Here is a 12,852-nt window from a genome sequence, read left to right on the forward strand (position 1 = left end):
CGTTCCGAGCTGACGTTTTTTATTATACCATTTCGGTGCAGATACGATCTTTCGATCGCCCGTTATTGCATTTTAATGCAATGTCACGGCAACCGAAAAAAACGTAATTCTGTCGTTTTGCCTTTTTTTCTCACTACGTCGTTTAGCGAGCAGGTTAATCCTTTTTTCTTTATCGCTTCCTTGAGGGACACAGGTAACCATGGGGTGTGATACCAAATATGTGTATGTTTGATTTTATTTTTGTTTTATTTTGAATGGGGTGAAAATGGGGTGATTGGAACTTTTATTTTTTTATATTTTTAAACACTTTTTTACTTTTGGCATACATCAATAGTCTCCATAGGAGACTAGAAGCTGCCACAACTCGATTAGCTTTGCTACACAGAGGCGATGGTCAGATCGCCTCTATGAAATAGAATTGCTGGCTTGCTATGAGCGCTGTGCATTGGGTGGCGCTGACAGCAATCCGGCACTGACAACCATAGAAGTCTCCAGGGGACCTCCGGTTGTCATGCTGACACACCGGTGACCTGCGATCCTGTGACGTGGGTCACCGGTGAGCGTATTTCCGGCGTGATTGCTGGAAGCCCTTTTAAATGCCACTGTCAGATTGACAGCGGCATTTAACTGGTTAATAGCCGAGGGTGGATCGTGATTCCACCCGTGGCTATTGCGGGCACATGTCAGCTGTTCAAAACAGCTGACATGTCTCAGGAAAGATGTGGGCTCACCTCCGGAGCCCACATCAAAGGGAGGGAATCCGACATCGGCGTAAATATACTCCCGATGTCGGAAAGGGGTTAAAACAAGAGTATTAGAAAACGTTCATTAAAAATACATATCAAAAGTGTAATAATGTCAAATATTGTTTTTGCAATATTCGTCGAACACAGCCGAACGTCAGAGTCAATGAGAGTAGAAATTGTCGAATATGTTCGGAACGGATCATCAAACATACATTCGGCACGAATAGGGTACCCATGTGGCAAATTCAGATTCGGCAACCGAATCCAAACAAATTCGCTCAACTCTAAAGACCCAATGGACATAAGATGAAACAAGAGTCTGGTATACAGGTTGCCATGCTTACCCATGGTGAAGGGGGAGGAGAAGAAACTTGGTGGGACTCTGCCAGCACTATCACAACGTGCTTTCTCAATGGAAGGTGTTGGTTGTTTAGATTCTATCTGATATATATAGGGCATCTACAGGTGCCAAATTTACAGTCTACAGGTGCCAAATTTAAACAGGAGTGGCCATTTGTAGGGCTATATCAAAATCTAATTGGAGGGAGATCTACAAGGAGGGGAAGGGAGGCTGAGTGCAACAGTATCCAGAAGTACAGAGCAGAAAGAAGTGCCGAGTGCATGTGAGTTATGATGAAAAAATGAACAAGTGTGATTAGACAGCCATCACATATAATGATGGTGAAGGAGCACACAAATATGGTGACATGTAGCATAATTATATAGTAATAAAAGCATATTGTGGGCCAATATATGAGAATCCATAAAGTGCACAGTGACAATGTGAAATAAGTGATGCATATTACTACAGATATACACATACAAGATACAGATAATGACAGATATTGGGAGACAGAGACCCCTCCCACATTCATCACATAATATAATACACACTACCCACATGTATCTCCTTTTAATAAACTGTAAGTGTCATTCAATACAGGATAAAAATTCATGAAAATACACAGTGACCGTATGCAATCAAACCAAAGAAGCAGAGACCATATAACAGCTAATGGGGAATGTTGGGAGTCGAAGAGGCCCCTACATTCCTCAAACAATGCAATATATGGTTCCTACATATAAACCCCCCCACCTCCACCCTAAAGCACTCATCACCCTCAAATGAAGGGAAATCCAGCCCCCTATTACAGATAGAAGAATTGATCTCCTCACTAAAAACACATCATGGTGATAAACAGAGAACAAATTCCACAGATACAAGTCAAAGTTGATGAGACGTGTCTCAATTTTGAGGGTCATCAGATGAAGATAATACATCAAATTTATCAGAGACCATCTTGAATGTGCAAAAGGGAAACATGGTTAACGCCTAAATAAATGACAGATGTGGACCATCAAACACTGAAATTAAAAAAAAATTTGAAAACGAGGCATACAAACAGAAAATTAAAACAAATTGTAAAGGATAATCACTTGAATAAGACAACATATATAGTCATGGAAAGGCCAGGTCTTGTACAATAAAAGGACTTGAAGGAAGCAAAGCTAAACCTTCTCATTAAGTCTTGACAGTGTTAACGAATCTAACAGAGAAATCCAGTGACATTCCCTCTGAGCAAGGATCAGTTTGCTATTTCCCTCTCTGATACCACAGCTGATCTTATCGATATCCCACACCTTCCCAGGGGTCAAATTAAAGTGCTTAGGTAAAGTTTTTAACAGAGGTAAATCCAGCACCCCCTTTGCAGCCGCAATGCCCCTAACATGCTCTTTAATGCAAACTTTGAATTTGCGGGAGGTTAGCCCCTACATAGATTTTCTTGCAGGGGCAAGTGGCGTAATACACCACAAATGTAGCATTGCATGTAATATGATGTTTAATATGATACTCTTGTGCCCTGTCTGAGGAGAGAAAATAAATCGACCTCATCATATTGTGACATGCCAGGCAATTGCCACAGGGGTAGAAACCTAAAGTAGGACCCCTCGTGCTAAATGGATTAGTGACGTTGGCCACATAGTTGACTGTGCACCAGATGGTCCTTCAGGTTTCTACCTCTGTGAGGTGTTTTTCTGAGGATAGATGGCAAGTTCCTTGCCAGGACTCTACGTAAAAAAGACCAGTGTCTTGTCAGCATTGTGCGAATGTTTTCCCAGTGACAATTAGGAGTGGATATAAAACTAACATCCATATTCTTTTTGTCACATTTCCGTGTTTGTAACAGCAAGTCGTCATGTGAGGTCGCCTTGGCTTTTCGGTAACCATGTTTAAGATCCCTCCTGCTATATCCCCTCGATTCGAATCTCTCTTTCAAGATGTCAGCCTGTTTTTCAAACCTGTCACTGGTTGAACACTTGCATCAGGCCCTTAGGAATTGACCAACTGGGATGGTTCTGATTAACTGGATGAAAATGTGCTGATGAAGCATAGAGCACAGAGTTTACCACTGTCTCCTTGCAAAACAGATTTGTTTGGGTAGAACCATCCTTCTCAACACACAATTCAAAATCCTGGAACTCAATCTTTTGTCTATGCCACTTATATGTAAAGCTAAGTTTGAATTCATTGACATTATAGGTGTGCATGAATCAAACCAGTTCACTCTCAGAGCCATGCCAGATCATCAGGACATCGTCTATATAAGGTAACCAGCCCTGTATTTGGTTGGCGGCACGTGTGCTCAGTCACCATAAAAAACCTGCCTCTTCCAAAAACCGAGAAACAGATTTGCATACGCTGGAGAACACGTCGCACCCATGGCTGTCCCTTATTTCAGAAGATAGACCTTGTCCCTAAACACACAATTATGTGTAAGGATGAATTCACATGAATTGGTCGTTCCCAGGAAAAATTGTGTTACCCATAACCCATCTGTATTTGCTATTGAAGTGCAGATTCTATATCGATCATAACCAAGATCACGTTTGGTTCGAGAAACATGCTATTAACCTTGTTAAGGGCGTTCGTAATGTCACTGAGATAAAAGGGTAATGTCTCAACTATAGATATTAAGTAGTGGTCAACAAATTTACATGCCATATCACACAGCCTTCCCATTCCAGAGACAATCGTATGTGCAGGTGGGTTGTGAAGGGTTTTATGAACCTTCAGAAGAAGATAAAAGATGGGAATCTTAAGAGACGTAGCCAGGAGGCCATCAAGAATGATACCAGCATCAAAGGCACTATATAAGATTTTTTTTCTAATTTAGTAACATAGAGCACAATCGGATTTTGAGGGCATACCAAGTAAGTATCTGGATTCTTAAGCTGGCGGAATGCCTCATATTTGTCTACAGGATAGACTACGACGTGTCCCCCCCCCCCCCTTTGCCTACAGCCTTTATGACACTTTCATCTCGGGCCTGTAGCTCCTTTAGGGGCTTCCTTTGTACTGGACAGGGCTGTGGAGTCGGTAAGCCATACCTCCAACTCCTCAATTTCCATGACACCAGCTCCACGACTCCGTTACTAAATTTACTGTAGTAAAATGGTAACATCAGAGTTTTAATCATTATTATGATACAATAATCAAGACATTAGATAGAACATAAAATATATTTATTGGAATACAACGTCAGAGCAAAAAAACTTTTCCATATTTACAATTTATTATACACTATGCAGTAAGTGGAAAAAACAATTTTCAACAAAAACGTACTGAATAACATGCAGTCTATGAATTTGTTCTGAGAAATAGTATCACCTCCATCAGATCCTCCTTCATAGATGACCTCAAATCTGACCTAGTTATTTTAAGGCTAGAGAACAACCTCTCTACACTAAGTTGGGTTGGTGGCAAATGGATAACATCTCTTAACAATTTGAAGGTATAAAGGAATTGCCTTGTGCACAGTCAGTTTTTTTGAACAATTGAACTCTTCTACTTTGAGAGCAAGTGAAAATTGCTGCTGAAATATGGTCAATCTGTTTTCCATGAGAGTGGAATCTTTTTCCCTGCGGCAACGCTTTGCCTGGTCCATGTTGTCCAAATACTTGTCGAAATCAAACTCCTCACCTGATGAGGATGAAGAAACGTCAGCAGCAGCACTGGCAGGACCTGAGTCCTCTTGCTCTTCTTGGCCGTCCTGTAGCCCACTCATCCTAACTGCTACCTCAATCAAAGCTTCTTTTCCTTTAGATAGCTGTTGATCATCCTGCAATATATGATGACTCGGGTCCACATAAACAGCTGCCAGAATGATTTTATTTTCTAATAGCAGTGTCTCTCTTCATTGAAGCAGCAATGACATCTGTGAATAAACCTCTTTGGGACAGGCAAAACAAGTTCTTCCACTCCTTTATAAAAATGCCAGGAGTTAAATCCTCAGCTTGTAACTTTTTAATCCGTGTAAATGGGTGATGAAGCAATTCCTTCAATTCAGCCACCTGTGTCCATTGACCTTCATGTAGTGTTACCTGAGTGTTGGTCATATCTACAAGGAAGGGTTTCAGCTCAAGCAATCGCTCAATCATTAAATAAGTGCTGCCCCGCCGGGTGGCTTGAACCACAATTGCCCCTTTTCCAGCACTTCTCTTCAAGATGGAATCAATTTTAGGGGTTCTGGCATCAATTTCCTCACTTTGCTAATCAGAGTTCCAGCATGTCCCTCTTGTAGACTCTCATATTGCCAGCTGCAGCGTGTGCACAACACAGCGCATGTGATGAATAAGAAAGAGGTGTGAAGCAGCTTCAACAAGATCAAATTGTAAAGAATCATTTTGCTGTCCTTCTGTAGTAATATGTGTAACCGGAAGGTTGCCGCTATAAAAGGTTCGCATTGCCGCTCGGCCATGTGCTAGTATACACAGTATTTGGCAGAGGTGTGTGTGTTGATGGATGCTTGTGAAACACTGACTTATTATGAAACGCCTTCCCTTTGATACGCATTTGGTAGGGTTAGAGTTTACAGTCCGCGCCGAGTTGTGACACTGCCTAGCGCCGCCGTGCTCCCTGCTCCTCACCCATGCTGGCACCAGTGTGTGCCAAGCTATAAGGCACCACTGTACGGCATCTACTGCAGCGCCTGTCACAGCGGCGCCGTGCGCACTTCTGTGCCATTAGAGTGCGCTTTCCAGCCCTGAGTCTAGGCTGGTTAGTGGCATCCACCAATACGGCACTGTGCGCTTCACGTTGCGTTTAGCGCAGGTCGCCGCACCATCAAAAAAACGCATGTGGCGGCATCCGCATTCATCGGCACGGCCTGCGTACCTAATGCTAAAGATAGAGTACTGTTATGAATGAGTCACCGGAGGAGGAAAAAACAAAAACACAAGCTAAGTCCAGAAAACCGGAGAGGTTGGTAGCTAGCGGATTGCAGACCCCTGATCCTATTCACCACAACTAACAGTAGCCATGGGGGGTTCCTATGGAGCCCTAGACCCCTCGTCACAGCCGGAGAGCTAAATAAGCCTAAAGAAAGAAAGGGGAAATGTAAACTGCCCCAGAGCAGACCCCAAAGCAATAGACAGCCCCCAACATGCATTGTCGGTGAAAAACATGAAAACACAGACAGAAAGACAGGCTGAGCAAATGATGGGGCCCAACTAACTAGATAGGAAAGGACAGAAAAGATGCTGGCTGCAATCACGCAAAAAACCCTGCCAAAAATAATGTCCAACACGTCTGATAGAAAAGGCCCTGAATGTTGTGAGTTCATTTTCCCCTTCACCATCGATGTCTGATGAACTCCCTCTTCTGGTGAAGGAAGGTAGTGAGGCTGATTACCAAACACCTGATCTGGTAGATGATGACTGGGTAACAGGAAATTCTGACTGGATATAAGGCAGCCGACGCCCTTCTGAGTCGCTGGTGATTTCTCTGCTGGATTCTTGGAGACCAGTCTGATTCCTGCTTCCCAAAGATAAGTTTTTGCTCTGCTATTGAACTTATTAGTTTTGTTTTGTTTACCTTGTTTTTTTGGAGTTCAGCCATCCCCGGTCGGGGGTGTGCTAAGTTCCATTTTTGTCTCTGATCAGTTTGTCTCTTTGCTCTGTCTTCAGAATTTACCTGAGTGCTGATATATTCTTTTTGAAGTCCTAGCGACTTCAGGGCCTGTTTTTCCTATCAGACGGTTGGGACATTTTTTGGTAGGGTTTTTACGGATTGCAGACAGCAGCTTTTCTATCCTGTCCTTTTTAGTTAGCTTGGGCCCCATCATTTGCTCAACCTATCTTTCTATATCTGTGTTAGTGTTTTCATCTTGCTTCACCGTCATTATATGTTGGGGCTGCCTATTGCTTTGGGGTCTGCTCTGGGGCAGTTTAGATTTCCCCTTTCTTTCTTTAGGCCTATTTAGTTCTCCGGCTGTGATCGAGGGGTCTAGGGCATCGTAGGAACCCCCCACGGCTACTGTTAGTTGTTGTGGCTAGGATCAGGGGTCTGCAATCCGATAGCTACCAACCTCTCCGCTTTTCTGGACTTAGCTTGTATTTTTGTTTTTTCCACCTTCGGTGACTCATTCATAACAGAATCACCAGCCATACTGCAGATTCTAGGGTACTCAATAGCAGGAAAGAATTGTAAAAAAAAAGTGTCAGAATTTTTTTTGTTTTTTTTTTTGTGTGTATATTTTTTCCTCTATTTCTCTGAGGCCGTAGGAGGAGTTTTTTCTCAATGGAGATTAAGCAATTGTCTGATCATGTGGAGCAGCTCACTGCTGAAGTGCGGCGAATTTCCGCCTATCTTGCTCATTCACATGCTGCTGAACCAAAGATCCCTACTTCTGATGTGTTTTTTGGGGATCGGTCTAATTTTTGAATTTTAAGAATAATTGTAAATTATTTTTTGCCTTGAAGCCTAACTCATCGGGGAGTTCCGCGCAGCAGGTTAAAATTGTCATCTCTTTGCTGCGCAGCGATCCCCAGGATTGGGCGTTTTCTTTGAAACCTGATGATCCTATTCTGACTGATGTGAATGCATTTTTTCAGGCCTTGGGGTTGTTGTATGATGAACCTAATGCTATTGATCAGGCTGAAAAGGCCCTGTTGGCATTGAGCCAGGGTCGGGATTCTGCAGAGTTGTACTGTCAAAAATTCCGAAAGTGGGCGGACCTTACTACCTGGAATGATGGTGCCTTGGCAGCTCTCTTTCGGAAGGGTTTGTCAGAAACCGTAAAAGATGCTATGGTGGGATTTCCTGTTCCCTCTGGTCTTGACGATTCTATGTCATTAGCCATTCAGGTTGATCGGCGTTTGCGTGAACGCAAAACCACACGAGAGGTGTTGCCACCTGTTGAACAAATGTCTGAACCTATGCAATGTGATAGAGTTTTGTCTAGGGCGCAACGTCAGGAGCTCAGAAGGCGTAATAAGCTGTGTTTCTTCTGTGGTGATGCCTCGCATATTATTTCTGTCTGCCCTAAACGAGAGAGACGTTTTGCACACACATTTGCTGTGGGTGGTGTTCAACCTAAGTTTCTTCTGGCAATTACTCTGATCTGCTCCCTGTCCACATTTTCCGCTAAGGCTTTTGTGGATTCGGGAGCAGCTCTGAACCTGATGGACTTGGATTTTGCTAAACGTTGTGGGTTTCCTATGACACCTCTGCGGACGCCTATCCCTTTGAGGGGTATTGATGCTACTCCTTTGGCGAAGAATAAACCTCAGTTTTGGACCCAGGTGGTAATGCGGGTCGCCCCAGACCATCAAGAAAATTGCAGATTTTTGGTGTTGCATAATTTGCATGATACCATCGTTCTGGGGTTTCCCTGGTTGCAAATCCATAATCCAGTTTTGGATTGGAAATCTGTGTCTGTGGTGAGTTGGGGTTGTCGGTGTGCCCTTAGTGATGCTCCTGTTTTCTCCACCTCTCCCCAGTCGCATGATGTTCCTGACTATTTGGCTGATTATTATGATGTATTTAGTGAGAATGAGTCTGCGTCTTTGCCTCCTCATAAGAGTTATGACTGTGCAATTGAGCTGAGCCCTGGGTGTAAATTTCCCAAGGGTCAACTTTTCAATTTATCTGTACCCGAACACGAGGCTATGCGATCCTATATTAAGGAGTCATTGGAGAAGGGTCATATTAGACCATCCTCTTCACCCTTTAGTGCTGTTTTTTTTTTTCGTGGCTAAGAAAGATGGGTCAGTAAGGCCTTGTATTGACTATCGTTCCCTCAACAAAATTACTGTTAAATATCAGTATCCGTTACCCCTGATTTCTGATCTATTCTCCAGAGTTAAAGGTGCTTGCTGGTTTACAAAGCTTGACCTCAGGGGGGCGTATAATCTTATTCGCATTAAGCATGGGGATGAGTGGAAGACGGCGTTTAATACTCCGGAGGGACATTTTGAGTACCTGGTGATGCCTTTTGGGCTCACTAATGCCCCTTCTGTCTTCCAGTGCTTCATGAAGGATATTTTCCGAGACTTGGTGGATAAATTTTTGATCATCTATCTGGATGATATTTTGATCTTTTCCAAGGATTGGGACTCTCATGTGGAACATGTTCGGACTGTGTTCCGGATTTTGAGGGAGAATTCCCTGTATGTCAAGGGATCGAAAATAGGTATTAGACCTACCGGTAATGATGTTTCCAGGAGTCCATCCTGACAGCACTATGGAGGACGTCCTCCTCCTCCTTACAGGGACAGGAAAGCACACGAGAGGTTAAAAGGCCATGTCCCACCCCCTTTCCCTCAGTGATTTGACAAGTACCACAAGGTGGATGATGCTAGTAACGGTTTAATGAAACAATCATATTACAGCATATGACATAACGTAATACAACATAGTATAACATAACAGGGAGGGAACTACCCGTGCTGTCAGGATGGACTCCTGGAAACATCATTACCGGTAGGTCTAATACCTATTTTCCAGGACGTCCACCTGACAGCACTATGGAGAGTACCAAAGCACCTCCTCAGGGTGGGATTACTGCTTGGAGAACTTTTCTCCCGAAAGCGGTTTGTTGGCCAGCTAACACATCTAGTTTGTAGTGTTTGCAGAATGTATTAAGACTAGCCCAGGTTGCCGCTCGACAAATTTGATCAACTGACGCCCCCGCCCGCTCGGCCCATGAGGCCGATACCGCCCTTGTAGAGTGGGCTTTTAAGGAATCAGGCGGGCTGGCGCCTTCAGCCTGGTAAGCGTCCGAGATTACTGAGGTAATCCAACGCGCTATGGACGCCTTAGAGGCCTTCTTCCCTTTATTCCTACCACCAAAGAGAACTAACAGGTTCGGGTCGATACGCCAACTATTGGTGGCCTCTAGGTATTCTATAACTGCGCGCCTCACGTCTAGCGAGTGGAGCCGCCGCTCCTTCTTATTTCGGGGATTATCGCAGAAAGAGGGTAACACTACCTCCTGGTTCAGATTTCTTGTAGAGGCTACCTTCGGGGTAAATGCCGGGTCTAACCTTAGGATTATACTATCCTCTCTTATCTGGAGGTATGGATCCTTAGTGGATAGGGCCTGGATCTCCCCTATTCTTTTGGCCGTGGTAATGGCTACTAGAAAGGCCGTTTTACGAGTGAGAGCAGGGATGGCTATCTTCTCACTAAGGGCGAAAGTGTCCGAGCAGAGGAACCGAAGTACCAGGCCCAGGTCCCATGGCGGGGTGAGCTGCCTAATCGTGGGGCGCAGGCGCTGTGTGGCTTTTATAAACCTTATCACCCAGGGATGTGCAGCTAACTGATAATCATAGAAGGCGCTCAAAGCTGAAACCTGGACTTTTAGAGTACTGGGCTTGAGGCCTTTATTAAAACCTGCCTGCAGGAACCCTAGTATGTTAGGGAGATCAGGGGTACCTGCCACGAGCCCGGACCTGCCACCCTCCAAACAGAATCTCTTCCATATCTTCCGATAAATTGCCGACGTCACCGGCTTCCTGCTGGCCTGTAGGGTGGATATGACCTGCTCCGACAATCCTTTTGCCTTCAGGATGTCCCTCTCAGGATCCAAGCCGATAGATGGAGTCTTGCTGGGTCCGGGTGGTGGATCGGGCCCTGGTGGATGATGTTCTCCCACAAGGGCAGCTCGACTGGATCTTCTACTGCCATGGCTCCCAGAAGGGAAAACCAGCTTCTCCTCGGCCAGTATGGCACTATCAATATCACTCTTGCGTGGTCTTCGCGTATCTTTCTGAGCACTGCCGGTATGAGGGCCAGTGGTGGGAACGCATAAGAGAGGGATTCTCCCCAAGTCTGACTCAGGGCGTCTACGCCCTCTGGATGGTCCATCGGATTTAGGGAGTAGAATCTGGGAACCTTCGAGTTCTTGCGGCTTGCGAAGAGATCTATACTGGGGTTCCCCCAGCGCTGACAAAGCTGGTTGAAGATCTCTATGTTCAATTCCCACTCTGTCGGGTGGATCTGTTGTCTGCTCAGGTAGTCCGCCACTTCGTTTTGGGAACCCTCTAGATGTACCGCGGTCACGGATCGAACTGTCCGTTCTGCCCACGTGAATATCTTTTCCGCCAGTGCCTGTAGTGGTTGATGCCTGGTTCCTCCTTAGTGTTTCAGGAATGCCACTGTCGTTGTATTGTCGGATAAAATGCGAACGTGACGACTCTTTAGTACCGACCGGTTTCTCCGCAACGCTTCCCAGACCGCGAAGAGTTCCTTGAAATTGGAGGATCTGGCCTTGATGCTTGCTGGCCACTTCCCCTGGAAGATCTTCCCTTCTATGTGGGCTCCCCATCCCCACGCACTTGCGTCTGTGGTGACTACCACGTATGGAGAGGTTGTCCAATGCACGCCCACCTGAAGGTTCCTGGCCTGTAACCACCAGCGAAGGGACTCCTTTACTCGTCCTGAGAGTCTTAGGGGTTTGTCTAGCGACGCCTGACTCCTGTCCCACCTCGCGAGAATTTCTCTTTGTAACAACCGCGAGTGGAATTGGGCCCAACGGACACACTGGATGCAGGCCGTCATGAGGCCCAGGACCTCCATTGCTTCCCTTATGGAGCATTGACGCTTCAACAGACCTCTGGTTCTGGCCTGAATGGACTTCTGCTTCTGCTCGGGTAGCCAGGATATTCTGTCGGCTGAGTCTAGGAGGACTCCCAGGAATACCTTTCTGGTGTTTGGTGTGAGGTCCGACTTCTCCCAGTTGATCACCCAGCCCAGGAACTCCATCACAGTAGTTGTTCGGATCCTGTCTCGGATGAGCGCTTCTTTGGATCTTGCCACCAGTAAGAAGTCGTCCAGGTACGGCACAATCACAATACCCTGATCTCTCAGGTAGGCCACCACCTCTACCACCAGCTTTGTAAAGATCCTGGGAGCTGAGGCCAGCCCGAATGGAAGACCCTGGAACTGGAAATGGCAGGTCCGGGCTAGTGAACTGATCGCGAACCTTAGTAGGCTTTGGGATGAGGGATGAATAGGAACCTGATAATATGCCTTTTTTAGGTCTAGGGTGCACATAACTGCGTCCCTGTCTATCAGAGGAATTGCGGATCGGATTGATTCCATCCGGAACCTCCTGTATCTGACCCAAGCATTTAGTGGCTTCAGGTTTATGATGGTGCGGGCCTCGCCGGATTTCTTTGTAATTGCAAACAGGGAAGAGTAGTGACCTTTCCCTCTTTCTGATGGTGAAACTGGTATTATGACCCCTGAGTCTAACATGTCCTGAAGATCCGACCACATTGCGGAGTCCTCCTGGACGACAGTGGGGGCAATATATCTGTCGGGGGGAGGAGAATAGAGCTCTATCCTGTAACCTTCTCTGATGGTTCTGAGGACCCACTGATTGTTGGTGACTCGCGACCAGTTTGCTGCAAAGTAGCGAAGTCTCCCCCCAATGCCTATGGCGTCATTGTCTCCTCGACCTAGATGACGATGCAAATGGGGGACCTCTGTTCTTCCCACTTTGGCTGAAGGAGCCTCTGTAGGAGCTTCTATTAGACCTCGCCCGGCCCCTAAACTCTGACTGTCCTCTGAAGAAGGAGCCTCTCCGAAAGGACTGGGACCGCCTGGGCTTTTCTTCCGGGAATCCCTTATTCTTATCAGACACCAGCTCAAGGATATTATCCAGGGCTGGACCAAACACCCTCAGACCCGAGAAAGGGATGGCACATAACTTGGCCTTAGAAGGGTTATCCCCCGACCAGGATCTAAGCCAGACTGCTCTCCGGGCCGCATTAGAGAGGGAGCTGTTTCTGGCCGCAAACCTAACTGATTCCGCCGACG

Source organism: Dendrobates tinctorius, unplaced genomic scaffold (assembly GCF_039654945.1).
Source record: "Dendrobates tinctorius isolate UK_male_01 unplaced genomic scaffold, ASM3965494v1 ptg000043l, whole genome shotgun sequence".
Classification (NCBI taxonomy): Eukaryota; Metazoa; Chordata; class Amphibia; order Anura; family Dendrobatidae; genus Dendrobates; species Dendrobates tinctorius.